This window comes from Triturus cristatus, chromosome 1_2 (genome assembly GCF_964204655.1).
Source record: "Triturus cristatus chromosome 1_2, aTriCri1.1, whole genome shotgun sequence".
NCBI classification, from domain to species: domain Eukaryota; kingdom Metazoa; phylum Chordata; class Amphibia; order Caudata; family Salamandridae; genus Triturus; species Triturus cristatus.
The window spans coordinates 1001579506-1001603417 of NC_140580.1; the positions used below are offsets into that span (position 1 = coordinate 1001579506).

The following is a 23912-nucleotide window of genomic DNA, read 5'->3' on the forward strand; positions in this document are numbered from 1 at the left end:
ACCCAGTGCTAAAGCGCTTCAAAGACACGTGGGCTACAGCCAAGTCCATAGGCCTCACTGTGTCATACCGGCCTGTATCCGCCTTTCGACCTTTTGTGGCTATGGAAGGGGCATCCAACCATTCCAACCCCCCCCCCCAGCCAGAGGACCACGCAAGTTCAGCAACCTCTGCGGGGCCATGGACGCGGTTCACCCTGACCTCCCCGGTCGGGAGGCCAAAAGTAATGTCTAGCCACAACCCCCTTCTCCACCACAAAACCTTCCTAGTCTGATCCTCCTTGATCATGGGAATTGTAGTTGGTGGCAGGATTCGCCATCACCTCCTTCACTGGCAGGACATTATCTCGGACAGGTTGGTGATGCAAATTGTCCGAAGGGGCTACTCCCTCCCCTTCGAGACAACCCCTCTCTCTGTGCCTCCAACTTATGATCGGCTCACTGAGGATCACCTTGCCCTATTCCACAAGGAAGTCAAGCCTCTTTTGGCCAAGGTATATATAGAGAGGGTTCCTGGGTCAGAAATAGGCTGTGGCTGCTACTCCAGCTATTTTATGGTTCCAAAGAAGGACGGAGGCATTCGTCCTATCCTCGACTTCAGAGCCCTCAATTACTTCTTCACAAAGGAGAAGTTCAAGATGCTCACCATTGCTCAGGTTCTGTCTGCCCTGGGCCTGCGAAACTGGATGGTAGCGTTGGACTTGCAGGATGCCTAATTCCATATACCCATCCTGCCTGCCGTTTACGGTGGGCCACAAGCACTTTCAGTTTACTGTGCTCCCCTTTGGCCTCACCAGCACCCCATGGGTGTTCACCAAGGTGATGGCGGGTGGTCACAGCCCATCTGCGGAGATCAGGGGTTCCAGTCTTGTGTGATCTGAATGGCACTGAAGGCCTTTTTACCACTCAAGAGAAGGCAAGTTCAAGTCTTCACAGACACTACTACTGCCATGTGGTTCTGCAATAAACAGGGCGGGTGGGGTCCTGGACCCTTTGTCAGGAGGCCCTGCATCTCTGAATTTGGCTACAACAAAACAGCATGTCCCTGGTGGTTCAACATTCTGACCGGTTCACTGAACGCCCGAGTGGACAAACTCAGCCGTCAGTGCCTAGCAGATGATGAGTGGCGTCTCCATCTGGAGGTGGGGCAAGGACCTGTACGCCTCTGAAGAGAATGTATAATGTCATCAGTTTTGCGTGCTAGAGTTTCCAAGGTGGCTCTCGCTAAGTTACACTTTTCATCTCGAGTGGAGCACAGGCCTCCTGTATGCCTTTCCACCCATACCACTTCTTTCCAGAGTGCTCAAGAAGATCAGGAGCAACCGGGCACAAGTCATTCTTGTGGCTCCAGACTGGGCACAGACAGTAGGGTATCCTGAGCTTTTGCAAATGAGCATCGATCCTCCGATCAGGCTGCCCCTTAGGAGGATTTTCTGTGCCGCAGTAGGGGAGGGTCCTCCACCCGAACCTGTCACCTTCTGCCTCCTTGCATGGAGATTGAACGGCAACAGTTGATAGCTTTTGACCTACCTTCTGAAGTCTGTGAAGTTATTTTGGCAGCCAGACGTCCCTCCACAAAGTCGGCATATGGTATTATACAGAACATTCTGTCATTCTCCCTTTCGGACATTCTTCTTTTCATCCCCAAACCAGATCCCCAGCAAGGCTCTGGGCACTCTAAAGAGCTACCTTTTGGCCTTTTCTGCTTTACTTCAGTTGCCAGATCAACCGTCACTTTTTAAATCTCCTCTTGTATATAGATTCCTGAAGAGGGTTACTCATTTGTTTCCCCCTTCACTTTTTATCATGCCCCAGTGGGACCCTAACTTGGTTCTCACTGATTTCATGTGTGCACCTTTCAAACGTCTGCAAAATTGCCCCCTCCTGCTTACTATCAAAACAGCCTTCTTAGTGGCAATAACTTCTGCGAGGAGGGTGAGCGAATTGCAGCCTCTGTCATCTCAGCCTCCTTACCTGACTGTCTTTCTGGACAAAGTAGTGCTCTGCACTAGGGCTTCTTTTTTGCCTAAGTTAGTGACACCCTTCCATTTAGGACAATCTGTCATTTTGTCCACCTTCTATGCTGCTCTGCATTCCTCTAAAGTGTAGCATCGACTCTACAGAGTCACAGAACTATGCTTGGGATTATGGAACCTTGGTAGGCAGTTACTGAGTCATCCTACCAACTGGGTACCCATGAACCCGGGACTGACTAGTTATAGTGTCTCACTTGCCCTTCTACTCACTCACAGAGGAACAAGTGATTAGACACCCCGGAACAAAACACTCCCGACCCTCACAGGAATTGCGGTTGTGGGACACACATTTAGCTCTCACACTCGTACTTGTCCACAATAAGTTCTCACAGAGACACGAGAAAAGTTTAAAATGTTTATTGTAACTATCGTGCTATAGTATGCAGTATACGTGCCACAACATGTAGAAAAATTCCTAGCACAATTACGGTTATCATTGCAAGTAGTCCATATATCATAAATGGAGCTGTCATTATATATGACAGTATTACCTAACCTCCCTCGCCTTCTACAGAAGCAAAATGATTATATATCAGAAGATCTGTAGGTGTTAGCAGCAGACCCCATACCTCAGTATGCACAGATGAAAGCTCTACATCTCAAGTGCTGTCACATCTTTTTCCTGGAAAGTACCCTCTCTAAGTGTGTGTTACCTATCTGTGCATACCTATATGACAAAAGTATGTGTTCCCAAGCAACAGCTGCATTTGCGTGTTTTGTCGTGGTGCTAGGGCCTGACCAGAACAGAATAATAAGGTGCATTGTTGTTTGACCTTTTCTACTTGTTCAGACTAAATCCCAGGAAAGAACAGAACACAAAAACAACAGCGTGTTCTGTGTGAAAGTACATTGTGGCACAAAGCAAAATATGTCTGTAGAGTAATCTGCGCAAAGCAGAGGACAGTCTCCAACATACTCATGCTAACATGGGGAAAACAAAAATGGGCCTGCATGGGACATATGACAAAAGAAGAGGAGCGTCTCCAACGCCTGGACCCAAAAAGAGTATTGTCGTTCTACCTTGATTGCACTAAAGTTTTCCGGGTGGACGAACAACTTTTTGTGGGGTATGTTGGAGCAAAGAAGGGGCATGATGTACAGAAGGGGACCATTTCACGTTGGGTCATCCTCTGTATAAAAATATGTTATGCCATGGCAAAGAAACAGCCTTCTGAAGGCCTTAGGGCCCATTTAACCAGGTCAAAGGCAGCCACCATGGCCCTTCAGTGTGGTGTCCCGGTTCGTGCCATCTGCCAGGCGGGCACATGTGCATCTCTGCACACGTTCGAACAGCATTACGGCCTGGACAACCAGGTCCGCAAGGAGGTCCTTTTTGGCTGTTCTGTCATGCAGGATTTTTTGGTTTGAAGCTTTTTTGCAGTCCCTCCTCTGTGGATGGTATTGCTTGGGTATCTGTTCAAAGGTAAGGAATCTGCGGCAGATGGACAAGTTATGTACCTTCGGTAACACCTTATCTGGTAGAGACATGTTTTTTTTTAAACCTCGGCCAGTCACTTTATTTCTCCGTGCTCCTCGCGTGGAAAGTCGTGAAAAGTACTTGATTAAAGTGTAAAGTACAAGATGGCTTAACGTACCCAGTGTCATATATGCTAGATGCACCTGTGCATATTCTTGTGTACCTCTGAATATGACAAGACTTCTAGATAGATGACATTACTAAGGCACATTAAGCTGCAACCTTATATCAGAGGCTTATGCAGCAGCACCCAGGCTGCACAAATGCACAGAAAGCAGCATCCCTGATAAAGGATGGCCGAACCCCTGATGTACAAAAACAGAACCATGGCGTGAATTGACATACCTAATGCAGTGCCTCTTTCATGTCATTGGTAGTTATTCTGGATATGATGCAATATCAATGGCAAATCAAGCAAACCTGACTTCTTTCCAGGAAGGTTTATTGGGTTTGCTGGATAGAGCACTGAAATAATTTAAAACAAAATCCAGGTGCTGCATTCGACAGCACAGTTTTCACATAAATTAGCTTAGAGGCCATCATTTTGAGAGAGGCACCAATAAAATGTTCCAGTGCTTTAATAGTGTACCATGCAAGAATGTGGACTCACCCTTCCCAAAGAAACATTAAATAATGGTGGCAAAATAGTCATAAGCAACATAATTTCTCTAAATAAATTGGCTATAATGCTATATACATGTTATATACAGTTAAATATTTTGTTATGTTACTTCTCGTGATCTGTAATTTTCCAAAATATTCTTTGTATCTTTCATTTTTCCATCTAGCCCTTTTGCAAGTAGATTGTCAATCCTATCTTACGAATGAGACTCTACATGCAAGGTACAAGATAAATATAGTAAACGTTATACATAACTCATTATTATATACGATTAGACTGCATTTCATTAGGGATACCCACAAACGTGTTTCTAATTTGCCACTTTTAGGCAGGGATCGCCAGCATGCTGTCATGAATACCCACATATATTTGATTTGTTTGCCACTATAAAATAATACAGGGATAGCTGGCAGATCTTCAAGAATGTGCATAAATATGTTGCTGTTCCGCTACTATAATGAGGGCATAGCCTACTTCTCACCACAAATGCCTACAATGTCATGGATGGGCTGATTTTGAGAAGGAATATCCAACATTGCACCAAGAATACCCACAGATTTGTTCTGGGTGAGTCACTATTATGCAGGGATAACCAGCATGTCACAACATCACAAAATAAAATGATGGACGGAGTGTTGAAACTTTTCAAACATTCACCCCCAGTCACCGATCTGGGTTTAATCCATTGTTATTTTGCTCCCAATGTCACCCCAGTTTGGACCCAGCCATATGCAAATCAGTCTTGACCCTGCTTCCCATGTGAACAGTCCAGCCCGAACTGCCAAGCCTGGTCCTCCCTGGACTGGAAACATGCATCCTGGGACCTGTTTCAGGGTATCACTCATGAGCCAAATTAGCTTGAATCCAGTAGTGCAGCGAGCAAGGGACCCACGAAAATATGGACACAATAGATATATAAGGCAGAGTACAAAAATATCAACTACCTCTAAATGTTTTTAAAATACTACAACATTAAAAAAATCTAAAGCAACACAATAGAAAATAATAAAATGTAATTCATTTAAAATATATACATATTTTAATGAAAATATACTCTTAATATCTCAAAATAAATCACAATAACAGTGGTAAATCAACTCTAATCCAAAACCATAAAAAAAAGAATTCAAATGCACCATTCAGTGCAAGAGGGTTGAATACACTATTCAAACTCTAAAATAACAATCATTCAGGAGAGTCTATTAATGGAGCACATCAGATTTACTACTGTAACTCCAGCCTAACAAACATTGGGGAAACTATGCTTGGGACCATAGAACATTAGGAGATAGTCACCATATCACCTCAGTACCATGAGCCAGAGTCCGACTAGCTTTACTGTCTCACTTGCCCTACTCATATCCAGAGAGACAAGTGAATTGACACCCCAGAACACAACACTCCCGACCTTCTCAGGGATCGCGGTGACAGAATACTCCCATTCGCTCACTCACTCGTACTTGTCCACAATAAGATATGACAGAGACATGAAGGAAGTTTGAAATGTTTATTTAAACTATTGTGCTCTAGAATGCAGTATACATGCTACAATCAGAAAACAACTGCCTAGCAACAATACCATCAGCCTTGTCAATAAACTGTATATTATGAAAAGCCCTGTCATATTATAAGATAGAATAGCCTAACCCCTAACCCCTTCTACAGAAGCAAACTGATTACAAAGCAAAGATATCTGGGTTTAGCAGCGGAGCCCGTACCTTACCATACACAGATGGATGTTCCACATCTCAGATACAGCTGTGATCTTCTCTCAGAAAACGTTGATGTCTCTCTGAGTGTTACATTGCTATGCATACCCATATGACAAGGTTTACATGTTCATAAACAACAGCTGCATTTCTTTGTTGTATCTAGGTGTGAGTGCCTGACCAGAACAAAATAACAATGGACATTGTTATTTGACCTTGTCTGCTGTTCAGACTAAATCCCAGAAAAGATCAAAATGAGAAAACAACTGCAGGTTCTGTGTGAAAATATAATATGGGGCAGAAGCAAATGTGCTTATATAGTAGCTTGTGCAAAGCTTTTGCGGCCTGTCATGCACAGCTGTGCTAACAATGGGAATATGACACTGGGCCCTGTACAGAAGACATGACACCATCCCCTTGGTCAGGAAGGAAGCATGCAAAGAGGTAACAGAAATTTAAAGGTAAACAAACTTAAAGATCTCACCAAGATTATAATTATTATGAGGATCTAACAAAATGAAAATTTGCAAAAAAGAGAAAAAATATCCAATTAGTGCGTGATGTAGGGATCAAGTATGAAATCAGCCAAAGCAGCAGCAAAGGGCTGCATCAGTGGGTCCGACTCCATGTAGATGGACAAGTCTGCTGACAGACATGATCTTCAGCTCCAACAAATGCAGATACCATCACCAGGTAACCTGCGTTGTCTTCAACAAAACTCTGATCCAGCAATCATTTGGTCCAGACTGGGATTTTGCAGAGCTCGCAAACCCAAGGAACAGTCCTGATTATGGGCCACTAAGGGACCCATCAGCAGCTCGAGATCCAGGGCAGTGGGCGTCTGTAGAGACAGGCATATGTCTAGTGTCCATTGAAAGGGGCACCAGATGCAATGAAATACAGGTTGCACTCAGGTGAAGTAAGCAAGGCGGAAGGTTAAACACCAATCCACATCCAACGCCTGCAGTGGAATCATGCCAAAGAGCTGAACCATATGCTCATGGTAGTGCTGCAGTGATGCCAGGTCCGGGGAAGCCATAGACAGAAGAGCAGTAACAGGATAAGAATGCCGCAAATGAGGAACAGCAGTACTGGGAACCCACTAAACATGCTGAAAAAATGGATTCTATAAAGGCCGGAATTACTCAAAAGATAGTTTGGAAAGAAGTTCCGAAGTCAGAGGCAAGTTTAAAGAAATGTGCTACACCCGCGGTATCAGAAGCATTAAATATTTGATGTATCCATTCACTGAAATACAGCGGAAGATTTGTATTCAACGAAGACTGTATTGCAACAGTAGTTCTCGCCACCTGTAATTTGAAGGTCTTGCGGGCAGACGTGAGAGCCACTTATTGATCAAACAATAATGCTTTGAGTCTGCTTAGCTTATTGAAATCTGCTTTCGAAGTAGGAATGGAAGGCCACAGTGAGCTATCTACACTCCATGTGGAGGGGGAAACAGGATGTTGTTGCAACAAGTGACTAACTGGGAAACGGACACAATATACGGGACTCTCACCAGCATACCGCAACAATCTTTATTATTAAGCATGAGAGATCTTCCATTTGAAAGCACAGTAATGAATGGAAGAATTGTGGGTACTGGAGTTCCTTTTAAATAACAATCCAAATTAGGTGCCGAAACATTACAAGCGCTGTGGATTTTAACGTGTTGACAAAGAAGTAAAGGACCGGCAATGGAGTTGCGCTCCTCTTCCATAAGAAAATATTCTCTATCAGTTTGTTCACAGCAATAGGTACATAGTAGGGACCGTAACTCATGGATGTAGCTGCTCCCAAGGGGCTCATATCTACCTATAGAAAAATACTTCATGCACCCTGTAAACTGAAATGTTAATATGGGCAAGGAGATAACTCTGTGTATTAACCACACCACTAAAGGTGTTTCGGCTACAGTGAAGGGGATTTTTTCAAATTTCTCTAAATGTAGCATAGTATATGTTGCAACTTTAATAGCCATTGATAGTTGTATGTGTGTTAAATTAAAAAGCAGAAACAAAGCAGTGCAGTTCAGGTAATGCCAAGGAATGCGTCCATTTTTGAGTGTTTGAAGAGTCCAACTAGATTGCAGAATGGATTCACTGATTCTGACCATGATATAATCTCAACATATGATTCTGTACAATATCAATAACAAATGACACAATGCTATTCAAACTTTAAATACAAGATGATAACGTATTAACACTGTTGTTTACTATAGCAAGTACTTTATCCAAATTATCTTGATCAATTTGTCTCAAACGCATAACAGCTTCAATTTCTGATCATTTCCATATTTCATTTTAAGCTGCATATAGGAATCTTTTAGAACGAGGGGACTTGGGACCTAACAAAAAATCAGATAGATTCATGTCCTCGGACAAAAGAGAAAGATGTTGTTTCACTGCAGACAGTGTAGATTGTTCCAACCATTGCTGTCACAGTTTACCAACTGAATAGGTGGTAATTTTGTTGAAATGGACTGACTGTGAGTACCGTGGGTCACAGCTACTTGATTTGAAATCGGGTGAGGAGTTAAGAAAATGAGCATGACAACCATTTGTGTGTACTGGCCTCAATAACCAGGATCAGAAAATGACGAGTTAAATGTACCATTTTGTATCATATCATTTAACTGGGTTTCTGTATATTTTGTATAAGATTGCCAATTATCAAGAAGGAATTATGGTTCAGTTCTTTAAATTTAGCCAATCCCAGACAAGTAGTTTGTTGGACATTTTCATTCAGGAAAATAATTTGTGTGGGAATCAGGCAGACTCCAAATACAATTTCCGTGCCCTGGACTTGCCAGGCTTTCATACCCCAAATTAATTTCAGATCAATGTTTTCTTTCAAATAATCATAACCCTTAAGGGTCAGCTGATCAACAAATGAAGCTGCATATATCAACTTTGTCTGACTAAGCATATACTTTTTCGACTGGGTAAGAACCAATTTAAAATAGCATGATGTTGGATCTGAAAAGTCATAACTTGTGAAATATGTATACTTGTCGCTCTGCGCTTTTGAACTTCCTTGTGATGGAGTTGAACAATGTTCCCACTGTGTATAATTATAATGGGAACACTGTCCACTTGTCCTATGCAGAAAATGATGTCCATAATGGTGATAACAGAACATGCCAGCAGAATTAATGAAATTAAGATATAAATCTTCTGATTCAAACACAGTATAATATTAAAATTCGGAAAGCACTACATTCACAATATCAATATACCATTCATCTGATTGCAAACCTAGTACAATTACATCACCCATAGAAACTTTAAACACATATGGAATCTGCAAGGGTCTCCGTAGGACCAAATATATCAAAAGGAACTTTATACCCAAAGGGCTTCAAAGGAAAGCCATGTGAGGGACCACTCCTGGGCATGCTGTGGAGAATTGCCCGTATGGTGTAACTTGACATGTTCAAAGGAAACAAAGCGATTTTCTTCATTTCCTGGACGTGGTGGCAAAATCACAATTGGTGAACCCCGGATACCAACGACTGGAACAGGAGCACGATATGTAGGGCTGAACTCCACCTTCAGGGCTACTTTTCGCGAACAAGGACATCAACCTTGGGAATCCAACCAGAAACAGGAATTTGAGTCTCAGGACTCAAAGAAAGAGTCAGAGGCAAGTGTGTGGGAGCCAGAGAGTCACAACACTCTTGTAGATCCTGCAAACCAGCACAGTGGTTATCTACATCGAAGGTTGCGGCTGCCGCCACAATGTCTGGACCATCAAGGTCTGGAACATACATAATGATGCCGAAGAGGATTTCGTATGGGGTCCGCCCACCCATAAATCTTTTCGGGAGATTATTTAATGCTCATAGAACCCTATAGAGATGAGTCAACCAACCACACCCTGTATCTAATACTCTTGCCGATAAGGACTGCTTTAAGTCATGGTTCATTCTCTCCACAACAGAATTGCCCTGAGGCAAATACGGAGAAGAATAATGCACTTGCACACCCATGGACTTCATTAAATCACGATATGATTTAGAAGCAAAAGCTGGACCTTGGTCCAAGTGGAATGTGTGACAAGCATAAGTCCTGACAAAGACTTGCAAATCTTTGGGGGCGCTAGAGGGCGCAGAGCAAGATGTCCGCTCTGTAAAGCTGCTCCGCCGGCCAAGCTCATTATCCACCTATTATCCTCGTCATCCTGCCCTGAATTCTACAGGTACCGGGAAGAGTTGCGGATTGTCCTGGCTGAGTGTTGTGGGCCACGGAATCGTCATCACCGCGATCGCTGGCTGGGAAAGCTCTGGGCCTGTGCTGGCAACGTGGCAGATCGGGACACGCTCAGAACGAGCGACTGAGGTAGGCCGCGGCTGGCTCTGGTAGCGGGCTGAGAGAGCTGGGTGTGCGCGCTGCACCTTGTACCTGACGTCTGGCAGGCTGTACGGTGTGGCCTGGGGGGCTGGCGGGCTCCCTGCTAAGAGCTACGGTGGTGGCTGGAGGGCGCCGCCTCTGGGTCTCTGCCTGTGCGGCGTGTCGGCGGTGGGCTCGCATGTGGCGGGACTGCGTACCCTTACGTCGGGCCAGCTGGCGGCCCGAGGCTGGTCTGTATTGGGCCGCTGCTGTATGCTGGGCTGCGTTATTTCCCATGTGCATGTGCGCTGAGTGCCCATCTTTCGGCTGATTTGATCCCCGCTGTGGCATGCTTCTGCACTGGGCCTAACTATTCCAAGGGGCCTTCCTGCTACCAACCTCCTAACGCTCACTGTGGCTGCAGGGACACTGATACCTCCGTCCCTCTACTAGTGCTGTGTGCAGATGCTCTGGTGGCATACCTGTTGATCTCGCAGACCTACATGGGCCTTCATTAACAGCGCGACATCTCCCGCAGCCGTGCTCGACCACCATCTTTACAGGACTTTACACCATTAGGTGGGATCGCGGCAGAGTGTGGCTGTAGAGCGGGCCTGACTTCATAGCTCGCGCTCCACTTCCAAGAGACGCTGTGCTACTTACCTGTCCACTCCATCGCTTGCTTCTTTGGCCCCCCGTGTGTCCTCACAATACCTCCCATTGCTGTATGCCTACTGTATGTGGCTGCGCCTGCTCTCCCCATTTGCCTTGGCTTCTTCTGTGTGGGGAACACGACAGAGTGTAACCCTGCTGAACTTCTGATCCGCGACGATCTCCCCCAGAAGCAGCGGCACCACAGTATTGAGGACATGAGAGGCACATGTTATCCATTCTGGGCCTAGTCATTGACCAGTCACTGCTATAGCGCAGATACTAGATTGAGGCCTACGCTGCGCTGGTGGTGTTGGAGATGGGCCCTGGACATGCTGCTGCTGGGATTGCTTAACTGTCTCCTTCATAGGACCTGGTATTGATGGCACTACACCTCTCCTCCTTGGGCATCACTGCACCCTGAGCGTCTGCCCCTCACAGCACTGCGGGGGCCTGCTCTTATCTGTTGCATCTGTACACTGTTGCTTGTCGTACTGTATCCACATCATGGGGAAAACTGATAATGGCCAACCGCGTCTCACATTCGCACCCCGTAAAACTAGTAAAGCCTCTCAACATGTCCCTCGGACTCTGAGGTGGATGCTCCAAATGAACACCTCACTAACATTGACAAAACCCTTCTTGCAGTGCAGGCCAGCTTGCAGTCCATTGATGGCAAGATTGACCATCTTAATCTATGCATGGATCACATGTCAGCAAATCTGGACAAGCATGCGCTGCGCCTGTGGGAGGCTGAGACGCGCATTTCTGATGCTGAAGATGGCTTACAGCAGGTGACCATCAAGGGGACCTCTATGGAGAAGGTGCTCGCTGTCATACAAGCCTGTAGTGAAGTCTTGGAAGCTAGATCGCGCCGCAACAATGTGCGCATTATGGGCCTGCCAGAGTCCACAAACACGGGCCGACTTGAGACTTATGTAGAGAACCTCCTACGGGAGATCTTCGGGGCAGTGCTGCTATCTCAGGTCCCGATCGTGGAGCGGGCTCATAGTTCCCTGACTGCAAGTCCCCCCTGTGCGCTCCGCCTTGTCCCATTATTGCTCGCCTCCTAAACTATAGGGACCGGAATGCGGTGCTCCGTCTGGCTCGGGAGAAGGGTTCCATCACCTATGAAGGAAATACTCTTGCCTTTTATCCGGACTTCATAATAGCGGTACAGGAGGCCTGAAGGGAGTACCAGCCTGCCAAAATATTGCTCCTTGCAGCACATATACCATACGCCATGCTCTACCCTGCGAGGTATACAAGTTCTTCATCTGCCCGAAGTCAGCATTGGACTTCGCTAAATCTGTCTCCCGTCGCAACCGATCCCCCAAAAATGCAGTGGGAGACGAGGTTACAGGAACTGGCGACATGGCAGATGAACAGGGTTGACTTTGACTCACATATATTGGAGTTGTGCCATACCTCTGGTTTTCTTTTATTTCTATTGCATCATTACGGGCGGGGGGCCATGTGGGCTGGAGGGAGCTCTGGGTTATGGCATATATATTAGGGGTGGGCGGAAATTGCGAAATTAACTTTCGCAAATTATCGCGAAAATGTTTAAAATTATCGCAAACAAGCGGAAATATCGCGAAGATGCGGAAGGTTTTTTCCGGCATGTTCCTGAGATTTTCTGTATGGTTGCGGGTCGCCAACTTACCCATGTGGTTGCTTGCGGGCGCGGCCATCTTGTTTTGAGTTGTCTCGCGGTGCTTGATCGCGAGAAGAAAGACGTGATCGCGCGACGCATGACGTCGCGAGACAGCGCAAATGGCTAAAAACAATACAACATCTCATGGAGAACGCGACCGGATCAAGAAAACTTGTCGGCGAACGCAGGGATTCAGGTAAGGCGATCACGCGCGCGCGAGAATGTATTATTGTACAGCGCAAGCAAGAAACAAATTATCGCCAAGCTGCGGAAACCGGAAATTTTGACATTTTCGCGCTTTCCGCGGAACGCGAAAATGTCAAATTATCGCAATTTCCGCGAACGAAACGAAAGTTTCGCCCAGGCCTAATATATATAGCGAATACTTGATGACCTTATGATTACTTAGACCCATTTTCTCCCTTATTGTTATCATCTATATCAAGTGTTAGGGGGCATAACCCCTATGTTATTATGTGATATGCTATTGCTGAGATCGGGGAGGAACCGCACGATAGCTCGGCCACCTCCTATCTCACGGGAGGGAGTTTGTGCTCTGGCACCTCCCCCTATGGGTGTTCCCCTCAATTGGTTATTCCCTTGGTGCTGTACTTTGGATTTGTTACTGGGAGTTCAGATGGCTTTACCGTGTTGGGGTTGCTGAAGTGGGTGAGGGGTGATGGTGTGGGGGGTGCTATGGGGACTGTTCATGTGTCTAGCTATTTTAATAATGTGTTGGGAAATGCTCATATATCTTGTTCGACGGATAGACATAGGATAGATTCTGCTTACTGTATACTTTGCTCTTGCTATGCACAGTAATGTTATGACAATTTTTGTTTAACATGGAGTGTATGTGGGCTCAACGTGCACAAAAAAATTCGGCAGTTGATAGCTCATTAGGAACGCCATAGAATCAGTATCGCCCTTCTGCAAGAAACGCATCTCACACAAAATACCGATAAATTGGTTGGGAATCGCTGGACTGTCCACTGCCTGGCCTCTTCCTATTCCTCCTATAGCCGGGGGATACTCACGCTTGTAAAAAAGGGCCTTCCTTTTGCAGTCCACCGAACTCATGTTGACTCTGCGGGTCGTTATGCTGTGGTGCACGGGACACTGGCAGGCAAGTTAGTTACCATTGTAAACTCGTATGGTCCTAATATAGACGACCCTGGCCTATATGAGAGTCTTATTGCGGTACTGCGTGGTTGGCCTGACGCAGTGGTCCTCTGGTGGGAGATCTTAATACGCACTTGGACCCCTGCAAGGATAAATCCAGTGGCAGGGAGGGGCATTCACCCCGGGCAGCCCGCGTGATTAATAATGGGATGGCTGAGCTGGGGTTGCTAGACATATGGCGACACACACATGTAGAGACACTTGAGGGCAAGCATATCTCCACAGCGCATGGCAGTTGGTCTCGCCTCGATTATTGGTTAGTGAGTGAGGAGGCGGTGGGCTGGGTGACTGAGGTAGAGAGCCTACCACGCACACTCTCTGATCATTGCCCTGTTCGTCTCACTCGCTGTATTCCCTGAACAGTTCCCCGTTCCTTCACTTGGCGCTTACGACCCGAGGCGCTGTTAGACCCTCTATATTTGGAGACTATCCGCGAGGCCATTACCCAATACTTTGATCACAATAAGAGATCCGTAGACAGTGCAGGAGTGCTTTGGGAAGGGTTCAAAGCTACTATTCGGGGCACCTGCATAGGTACATCGGCAGGCATTTTAAAGGATTTGCGAGGCCAATTGACTAAGGTGGAGGCTACGCTGACCAAACTTGAGCGGGACTATGTGATGTCCGTTCACTACATCAACAGTGATCGGACAGTTTGATCACAGGAAGCACAGGCGAATATGGGAACGCCCTAAGCTCGCAGAAGCAACATCCCCGCATTCCACCCATTGTAGCCAGTTAAGAGCTTTATAACAAAATCGCTCAATTTTTCTTTGAAAAAGTTAATAGCATCTTCTTAAAATTTTCAGACTCCGTTTCCACCACCAATACCGGTTCGACAGAATATAAGCAGGTACGCCGACCTTCAATATTTTTGCCGGCCTAAACTTATCTGATAAACAAACTATTGGAGAAAGTTAAATCAGGCTCCCCTACTGACCCCTGTCCGTGCTCAATTTTAAAAACTGGCAGCCGAGCCTGTCGCAAAACAACTGACCTATATCATGAACAACATGTACCTAGAAGGATACATTCCCAAAGAATGGAAACATGCCTCCATTCTGCCTCTTCTAAAAAAACAACCTAGACGCTAGTGATCCCAATAACTTTAGACCAATTTCCAGGTTACCCCTTCCTGCTAAGCTCATAGAAAGTAATTTGCACACCCAACTCAACAAATTTCTGCAGGATTCACAGACCCTTGGTCCAACTCAGTACGGGTTTATAGAGGCCCATAGTACGGAAACGGCGCTCCTAAAGTCCACAGAAGAAATCAGGACCATTCTGGATCAAGGGGGAAAGGCCGTACTGATTATGTTGGACTTCTCTGCGGCTTTCGACACAGTCCATCACGTTTTGTTGATGGACCGACTGGACGATTTAGGGATCAAAGACACTGCGTGGAATCTTCTTAAACCTGCCCTGTGGGGTACCGCAGGGTTCGTCGCTGAGTCCAACATTGTTCAATGTTTACGTGTCATAACTAGCTCCCCTAATTCAGAGCTTTGGGTTTACCTTAACGTCTTACGCTGAAGACACCCAAATTGTGGTGACATTATTACCAGAGGACATACAGGAAACTGCGATAAGGCTGCAGGATTGTATGAAAGATGTGGGAGTCTGGATGGCCCAGAATTGTTTGAAGCTTAATTCCGGTAAAATGGAGGTAGTGCTTTTTGGAAACAACCCCACTTTCTGGACCCCTAGTTGCTGGTCAGAAGAGATGGGATCTCCACACACGCCAATTAAGAAGGTCAAGAATCTTGGAGTCTTGATTGACGACAAACTGAGTTTCAGGGACCAGGTTAACCATGTTGCCTCCTCTACTTCGCACATCCTTAAATCCTGCAAAAAAAATGCCCCTTCTGCCGAAGGAAGCACAACAAACTGTAGTCTCGGCCCTTATAATGTCTAGACTAAACTATTGTAATAGGCTATATATTACGATCCACAAAGGATCGATGAACAAACTACAGATGCTTCAAAATGCTGCAGCCAGACCTATAACAGCTAAACATAAATACAAGTCTATCTCAGCTAAAATAAAACAACTTCACTGGCTCACAGTCACTAAATGTACTCAATTTAAGTCCCTGTGTCTAGTAATAAAAGCCCTTCATGGTATCGGACCAGAATTTCTGAAAGGTCGCTTTAACTGGCATCTGCCAAAGAGAGCATTACGGTCAGCCGACCGAAAATTCATTAACGTCCCTCGGGTAAAAAAAGCTAACTGGGGCGGCACGAGCTTTACGGTCAATGCAACTCAATCATGCAACACACTACCTTTAACCCTTAGAAACATATCGAACCTTTTGCCTTTTAGAAAAGCGTTAAAAACATGGCCTTTCTCTAACTAATTAGATGTCTCTGCTCTCACCCTTCCAGCTTACAGTAGGTCTTCTCATAGCGCCAGGACAACTTTGGTTATCAGTTTGCCCTCTATAAGCATAACTAAAATCAACATTAACGTTCAGCTGACCATGAGCCCTCAGGGCCCTCTATTCATTGCCTATGTTTTGCTTTGAGTTCTATCTATACTTAGACGCTTTCCCCATTCAGAATCTCATTACACATTGAGAAGTGTTCATGTGGGAAAACCTACAGTCTGTTGGATCGTCTTCTGCTTAGAACCATGCTGCCAGGAATGCAGGCCATGCCACCGGAGCCTGTAGTGCAATGCACTATAGAGGTCTGAAACCGAAATTTTTCCAGAGATAGAACTTACTGAGAGTCGCAGGCAGCCTCACACATGTGTGCTGGCCTCGTAGTGCATGCTAGAACTACATAAACAAATGTGGTCTGTGCTGGGCTATTTGTGTGCGTGGCTGCTGTGCCAGCGCTAAGGGGCATAACCAGTGGTCGAAATGCATTAAAAAATGTAAGGGAACTGTGAAGCCGTGCACAATGGGGGCAGGGCAGGGCAAGTAGGCAAGTGGGTGAGCTCAAGGCGTGGCTACACAACAAAAAATTCTGTAACTTTTTTCTGACTTTCATCTTCAGCCATGTATATATAAAATAACACACAGTTGAAATGTGAGTGCAAGTTAAGTTAATCAGTTGAAAAAGCATTATACTTTATGAAACCTCTATTAGAGGTCTGTGTCTGTAACCGGACAGCCGCAGAATTTAATCCTCGTTGGAGGAGTGGAGAATAGTTAGGGGCGTAACACTGGCCCCTGCAGCCCCTGCAGCACAGGAGCCTATGTTACATCCAATTAAAAAAACTACACTTCACAGCTCAGCTGGTAACTCCTTTCCAAAACCACTCAAAAATAAAAATAAATTGTCTCATCAGGAAATGTCAGGTGATTACATTAATTAAAGCTAATACCAGCATCCAAGCACTCGTTACATTTGCAGATAGGCCCGTTGTGCAAATTTACATTTCTTTCAGGTAAGCAGGCAACCTGTCAGGAAGGCTTGTTTAGCAGTCTGCCCGCCTTTGTTTTCACAGCACAAACGATTACCTGCCCGGGATGGCCCACTTTTCAGAGAAAGTAGGAGAACTGTTTTTCTTAAATTAAAAAATGTATGGGCATGTTGTGCTCACTTAAACCACTGGGCATAACACAAGTTCTGGCAGTGCCTGCAGGGCCTGTGGGATCCCAGGCTTCCACCCTGTGTCGGCTTTAGTGTTGGTGGCGCCCGGTGCACAAATTGTTTTTTGGTCCCCCCACCAATGAACTCCTCCACAGATTCCCTCACTTCCACCCTCCACCAGTGCGCCTTATCTCTCCATAGCACCTCTCTCACATACATTTCATTTGTTTTAAATCACTTGCTATGTTTGGCATTACTAATAAGAAAGTATATCTACCCAAATGAACCCTTTTTAGCAACATTAGGAATAGATTATGAAAGACTGCGGAAAAAAACTTTACATCCTAACCTATACCGAACAGTTTGCAGTTTGTGAGCTGGTCCACCTGCATCCACAAACCACCGCTAAGTGTAAAGCGCAGCTGAAACTATATACTGACCACATGCCATGAATGGAGCTACCACAGTCTACAGACCTCCTTTATATGGTTAATTGCAGAACTAGCTCAGTCCGCAGACCCCCTCTGAGTGTGGAGCTGACATTTCCGTGTCCACAGAGATCCTGCATAAGTGTGGAGTTACCACCACACACAGACTGCCCCTGGATGAAGAGCTGAACCACCCCAGTCAACAGACACCCCCACCCATTGCTATGTAAAGAGAAGCAGGCATTATCCTCAGACCACTTCTCCCCCAAATTGTGCAGCTACCACCGTCTACTAACCCCCTTTATCTGTTCAACTAATGTAGTCCACAGACTATGTTGTGCTGATCTATCCCTGGCACAGACCTTCCCCAACTATGTGGAGTTACCCCGCACCACAGACACCCTCTGGGCCAGAGCTGATCTATTCCATGTCCACAAACCACTTCTGTGAGTAAAGCACAGCTGCCACTATAACAGCCCCGCCATGTGCAGACCTACCCCAGTTTACAGACCCTTTTATATGCTGCACCAGTATTGTCCACAGACTGAACACACTCTTCTATTTGTTGATCCACTGCTGTCTATATACCCCTTCTGTTTAGAGCTACTATTCTCCACAGACCACACCTGGATGTGGAGCTGATCCACCCATGCCCACTGACATATGCAGACTATGTTTCACCTCTCTATCATGATCTATCCCTGTGGTGTGTAGAGAACTAAGCTTTTGTTGCAGTTACCACCACACACTTTTTGCCCCCTTTTTAGCTACTAGATGCTGGTTTTCGACTCTGATAGTGCACTGCTAACTAGACCTCAGTGCTACTGCTCTTTCCCTAAAACAAGGTAAAGTCTAATTGTGCTACAATTGACAAATGACTTTAGCACTCCTTTAAGTCCCTAGTAAATGGTACTCCAGGTACCTAGTGCAGAGGAACTAAAGAGTGTCCCTAAGGTCTGTTGCGGGTCTCATGCCACCCTAAGAGACCCCATACAAACTTCGCCCAGACTGCCAATGCAGGCCGCATGACATGGTGCGAACCATGAATGAAAACACAACATGCCATACTCATGTGTGTCATGCATCTAATATATGTAAGTCACCCCTAAAGCAAGCCTTGAACCGTAAGGCAGGGAGTACTATATGCATGAGCAGATATGCCCCTGTGATATGTAGTTCTATTGCTAGATATTGTAAGTGAGCAGGGAAGCCAACTTAAGGTATGTACTGGACTCTGGTCAAAATGGGTTCCCCAACAACCCAATGGCTTCACTGAAATGTGTGGTATTTGGTATCAAACACCTCATATTAATAACCCACTGTAATTCCAGTGATGGATTTATTAATTCTGGCTCCCAGAGGGCACCTTAGAGGTGTCCTTTGAAAACCTACCAACAACTTGTGTGCTGACGGACTGGTCTTAGGCAGACTACTGTCACAGATGAGTTACTGACCCCTATGGGTGAGGGCCTTTGGTCTCAGGAGATCAGAAACAGAGCCTGTTCAGGCAGAGGGTCTGTGAACTAGCATTCCAAGACAGGGAGCTTCAAAGAGCCCAACCCCTTTGGTATGTGAATCTAGCTTCCTTTACATGGAAGAATGCTGACACCCTACACTGAGCCATGCTGGGTACACCTCTGAGGTGACCAAGTCAGAAGTGAACACCAAATTTAGGATTTCACCACCGTGTGTGTGGTGGAATTAGGCATTCTGGGACAGGGTGATACGCACTACCCACATGAAGTGGTGTTATAGGGGTGTAGTGACCCCAGGGGTAAGTAACCGTTTAGCCACTACCCCTCACTCAACTTAGTGCCCCTAAATTGAGCTTGTAGGGGAACCCCGATACCAGGACTTCAGATTTCGATGGACACATAATAAGAAGTGGACTGAGAAGACTGCTAACCTGAGAACCGAGGAGAACAGCTTACTTGGTGCCAACCCTGCCAGCCTGCCTGCTGCACTCGACCCTACTGGAGCTCCTCACTCAAACTGCCACTGTGTAAACTCCAAGCAACCCGGATGATTGCCAGTGCTTCACCAATTGTCAAAGAAAATCCCTTGGAGTAGAGGAGCTACTCCCCTGCAGCTGCAAGCACCAAAGAAGCAAGACCTGGTACACCGACCTCCCATCTACGGGGATTACCAATTCAGTAGCTGCCCAGGAAGTAGTAACAGTGCTCCTACAGGTTAGATTCACCCCCCTCCAAATGTGGGGGCACATTGCCAACACCTGTAGCAGCCAAGGTTTGTTGTGTCAAGTTCAGACACCAACGCCAAGGAAGACCGATCTGCACATTGAGGTACTTCAATGACAGTGAGACCCATATCCAGAGTGGCCCAGCTGTCCTGTTTGCCTTCTGCAGCAGAAACACAGACCAAGAGTGAGTCTGCAATTGCTGCCACCTGATGCCTCAAAGCACCTATGCACCCGCACTCCAGAACCTGAGTCTAAGAGAGGTGATGTGCTAATGAGGTCCCCAGTCCCACAAGAGCTCAATCCATCCTTGGGTTTGCCCAGACTAAATTTCGCCACCTGCAGCCCCTTTCTGCAGCCCCCCTTGAGAAACTCCAGCACCGGATCCGACACCAAAAGACACCACTGCACCTCAGCCCCACAGCCCGAGGAGAAGTGGACTACAGTATCCCTGTGTACCTGAGGATCTCAAGGATCGAACCCCCTCTGGGTTCCCCTGGAATGCCCCTCCAGTCCCAGCTTGCAGCCCCTTTCTCACCAGACCATTCTCCCATTGAAGTGAATGGGACACCCAATGCCAAGACACACCTCTCCACCCGGTTACCACCCGGACACCACTGAGCCTTCCGAGGTGACCTGTTGATGTGGCCTATGACCTTGCCCCATATCTACCTTACATCCTGAAGAACGGTCCTGTAAGACATGTTAAGTGCCCGAATGCAATACATGTTTTTCCGCCATAGGATAACATTACCAATCTAGAAATTGCACTGTCTATGTTTCAAAACTGTAAAAATTTAAAACTCAGAAAGTACTTATCTGATTCCAATGATTTTGGTATCTAAACTTAGAACAAGGTACATGTCATGTTTATAAATTGGTGTCAGATTTCTTTATTGAATGTGTTTCCCCTTTAAAGCCTTTGTGTATGCAATAAATATTTAGCACTACCCTCTGATATGCTAAACTGCTCGTCCACACTACCACAGAAGAAAGCATTTGGGGTGTCATTTGTGCCTCTGTAATTCCTTTGAGGTTTGCGTGGACTCTTTTACAATGTACCTCTTTTTGGTCCACTATATAAAGAGCCAGCATCCTACACAGTGCTATTCCAGTGATCATATAACTATCAAGCTCTCACAATGTATCTCAGTTCAAAACTGCATCATGCACTGTTACACGAGTACTGAGACATCTACAGAGCTCTCGCAATGAATTTCTATCCTAAACTACACTCTGCTCTCCTGTCGTTATGATAAATATCTACAGAACTCACATAATGTATCTCTGTCTTGAGCTACTCTCTGCAGTGCTATCTCAGAACCAAGAAATACTCCAAGCTCTCACAAGGAATCTCTTTCCTAACTCTTATACCAGTATTCGACACACACACAGCTGTTGCAATGCACCAGCGGCCTGGCTTGAGCCATGCATGACATTCCAGTTTAGATATGTCAGACATCAGTCATCCATCTTTTCTGTGACCTCTATCCTAAGGTTTCACAAAGGATTGTAGTGCTTCTGATTTGAAACAATAGGACACACACCTAAACCCAGCCCTCCTGAGAGGAGGCAAACGCACTGCTGCACCTTTAAATAACACACGTAAAAAAGCACTCCCAAAAGACGAGGCAACACAATAAGACCCAGCACTCTGTTAAGACGAGGCAAGAAAACAAATTCAGGTGCATTTAAAGTGACACACACATATTTATTAATCCAATATTTTTTAAAAGGAAGGCAGAATATATACCGGGCACAGTAGACTCCCAAATATCAAGTAACTTAGGCGCAAAACCAGAATAACATGTAGCATACATACACGGAGCAGAGAAACTTGCCAACTCAAGCTGGAGGAGCCCTTTTGACAGCCCAGGCAGGACTCTCGATTGGGACTCAAATCCCTTGTGATGACACATCTGCCCCACAAGCGAGCTCCTGTCTGGGTGCCAAGATCCCCCGCCTTTAATACCTTTACTCAACTTGAGGCGAAGGTTCTAGACACCTCGCCCCCTTTTTTCTGTTATAAAAAACCGAGCTGACTATGTAAAGGTTAAGACGGAAGCTGGACAGGCCTCTGTATTTTGACTCGGAGACAGAGCTGTACATTCCGCACATTTCTCTGGCAACAACAATCTCTGCCTTGAAAAAGGTACCAAGCATGCATCCCACACAACATGTTCCAGTTCACTGTGCTCAGTGAGGAGTGAAAACAAGTGAAAAGCAAAAACATCCCCTCTCCACCTTTCAGCTGCGTGCGAGCACAGAAAATGGAGTCGGTTACACAAAATGGGGTCAGTTATACAAAATCGAGTCAATGGTCAATATATCATTCTTAATAGCACTACAAGGACCTCTTTCCTGAGGGTAAAATGGTAAGACTGGAATATGTGTAGCTCACATTCTGTCATTAGTGTGGGCTTGTTGCACTGACTGGCATAATGCATTTCTAGCTCAGTACTGCGGCATCCACAAAGCTCTTGCAAAATTTCCTTCTGAGATTTCCAATTACACTTCACAATATTTGTTTTTGCAGCCTAGCAAAGCTCCTTCAACACACATCTATTCTGACTTCCTTCATGCACTAGCATAGAACCATACACACATCTCCCAGAATGCACATGTAGCTTGAACTGATATATGTACTGATCTCTTAGTACAGGTACCTCCTAACCGACACACTCAATGAGCTCTTGCAAATTACCTCTTTTCTGACTACAAACTAAAATCCCAGATGAATACCATTGAGAATTTTCATGTCAGTGAACACTGAAACACAAAACAATAGAAGTAATCCGTGGTCTGGGACTACAACTGTTACTCAAGATATACTTCTAGAATAAAAACACAGAAGGTACTAATGCTTAAAGTGCAATCAAAGAGGAAAAGATACAGAAAAGAAATTTATAGGAACACATTTAGGATTATTGGTCTCCCATCATTTCACCAAATTGACCAGTGTCATCATTTGGGGTTCCAAACAACTCTTCTTGTTTCTTCCATCAAGTTTGGAGGAGTATTGAATGAGTTGTAGGTGCTCATCAGAAGAAAAGAAAACATCATAAGAGAAGGTCTAAAGTATATATTAAGACATTTCAAACTTGTTGTCAAATGAAAAGAGTGCATCATTTTGCTAAACTGATTACAGAATGAATAAGCCACACTTATTCTTGCACATGACTTTTTGCCTGCTTTTGAAACCCAATATAAGGGGTGAAGGGCATTTTCCACAAGGTTACCTTAAAAACAAATGTGATACCGATTAAAAAAAGGTTAAGGGAAGTTCCCCTGAATGTGAGAGATTGACTCAATACACCGCTAGATAAAATAATCCAAGAGGGAGAATCTTGTGAATAGATGTCTCTTATTGTTCTAACCAGGAAAGCCAATAACAAATTAAGACTATGTGTGGACCTAAGGTCTTTAAACTCCAACACTTCCATATATTGCCATCCCTTCCAAAATTTAACAAAATGGTGGCTACCTTAGAAGTTGCTAATGTTTCTTTCCTCTTTATCTTCACTCAGCCTCCCATCAAATTGCACCCTTGCATAAATTACATTCCCTTACAGCTTTGCTGACACTGCAGTATAGTGGCTTTTTCAATTCAAAAGGCTGCCTTTTGTTTTAACCTCTGTGTCCTTGGTTCGTCAGAGATCGATATTTCACATTTTGAAGGGCTTAGAAACATATGTGTATATGTGACAATCTTGGTCTTTTTAGAAATGAGGTGGAACACATGAGATACCTTAAAGAAGTATGTGAAATATTGAAAGAGAGAGGGCGTACGTTTAAAGCTGAAAAATGTCTACTGGAGTAGAACAAAGTTGAATCTCTGGGGCACATCATTTCTGGTGATGGATTACTGCCCAAAGACTCATTCGCAGGAGCCATGAAGAGTGCAGCTTATTCTGACTACAAGAATAGGGTTCTGCCTTTTTCTGGCCTCTGTGAATATTATTGCAAGTTTGTCAATAGTTTTGTGGAAACAATGAACTACCACAATCTTTGGTTAGAAGAGATGTCAAGTTCTTTTATATGGAACAACAGCAGAAGTCCTTTGACATTTCAAATCTGATATT

The 23912-nt window shown here is 45.2% G+C and overlaps 1 protein-coding gene across 1 annotated transcript in view; it reads left to right on the forward strand.

The window, feature by feature from the left end:
• LOC146868574 (ficolin-1-like) overlaps positions 1 to 23912 on the forward strand; it is a 405133-nt gene that overhangs the window by 208565 nt on the left and 172656 nt on the right. The gene's annotated exons all lie outside the window — the stretch shown is intronic.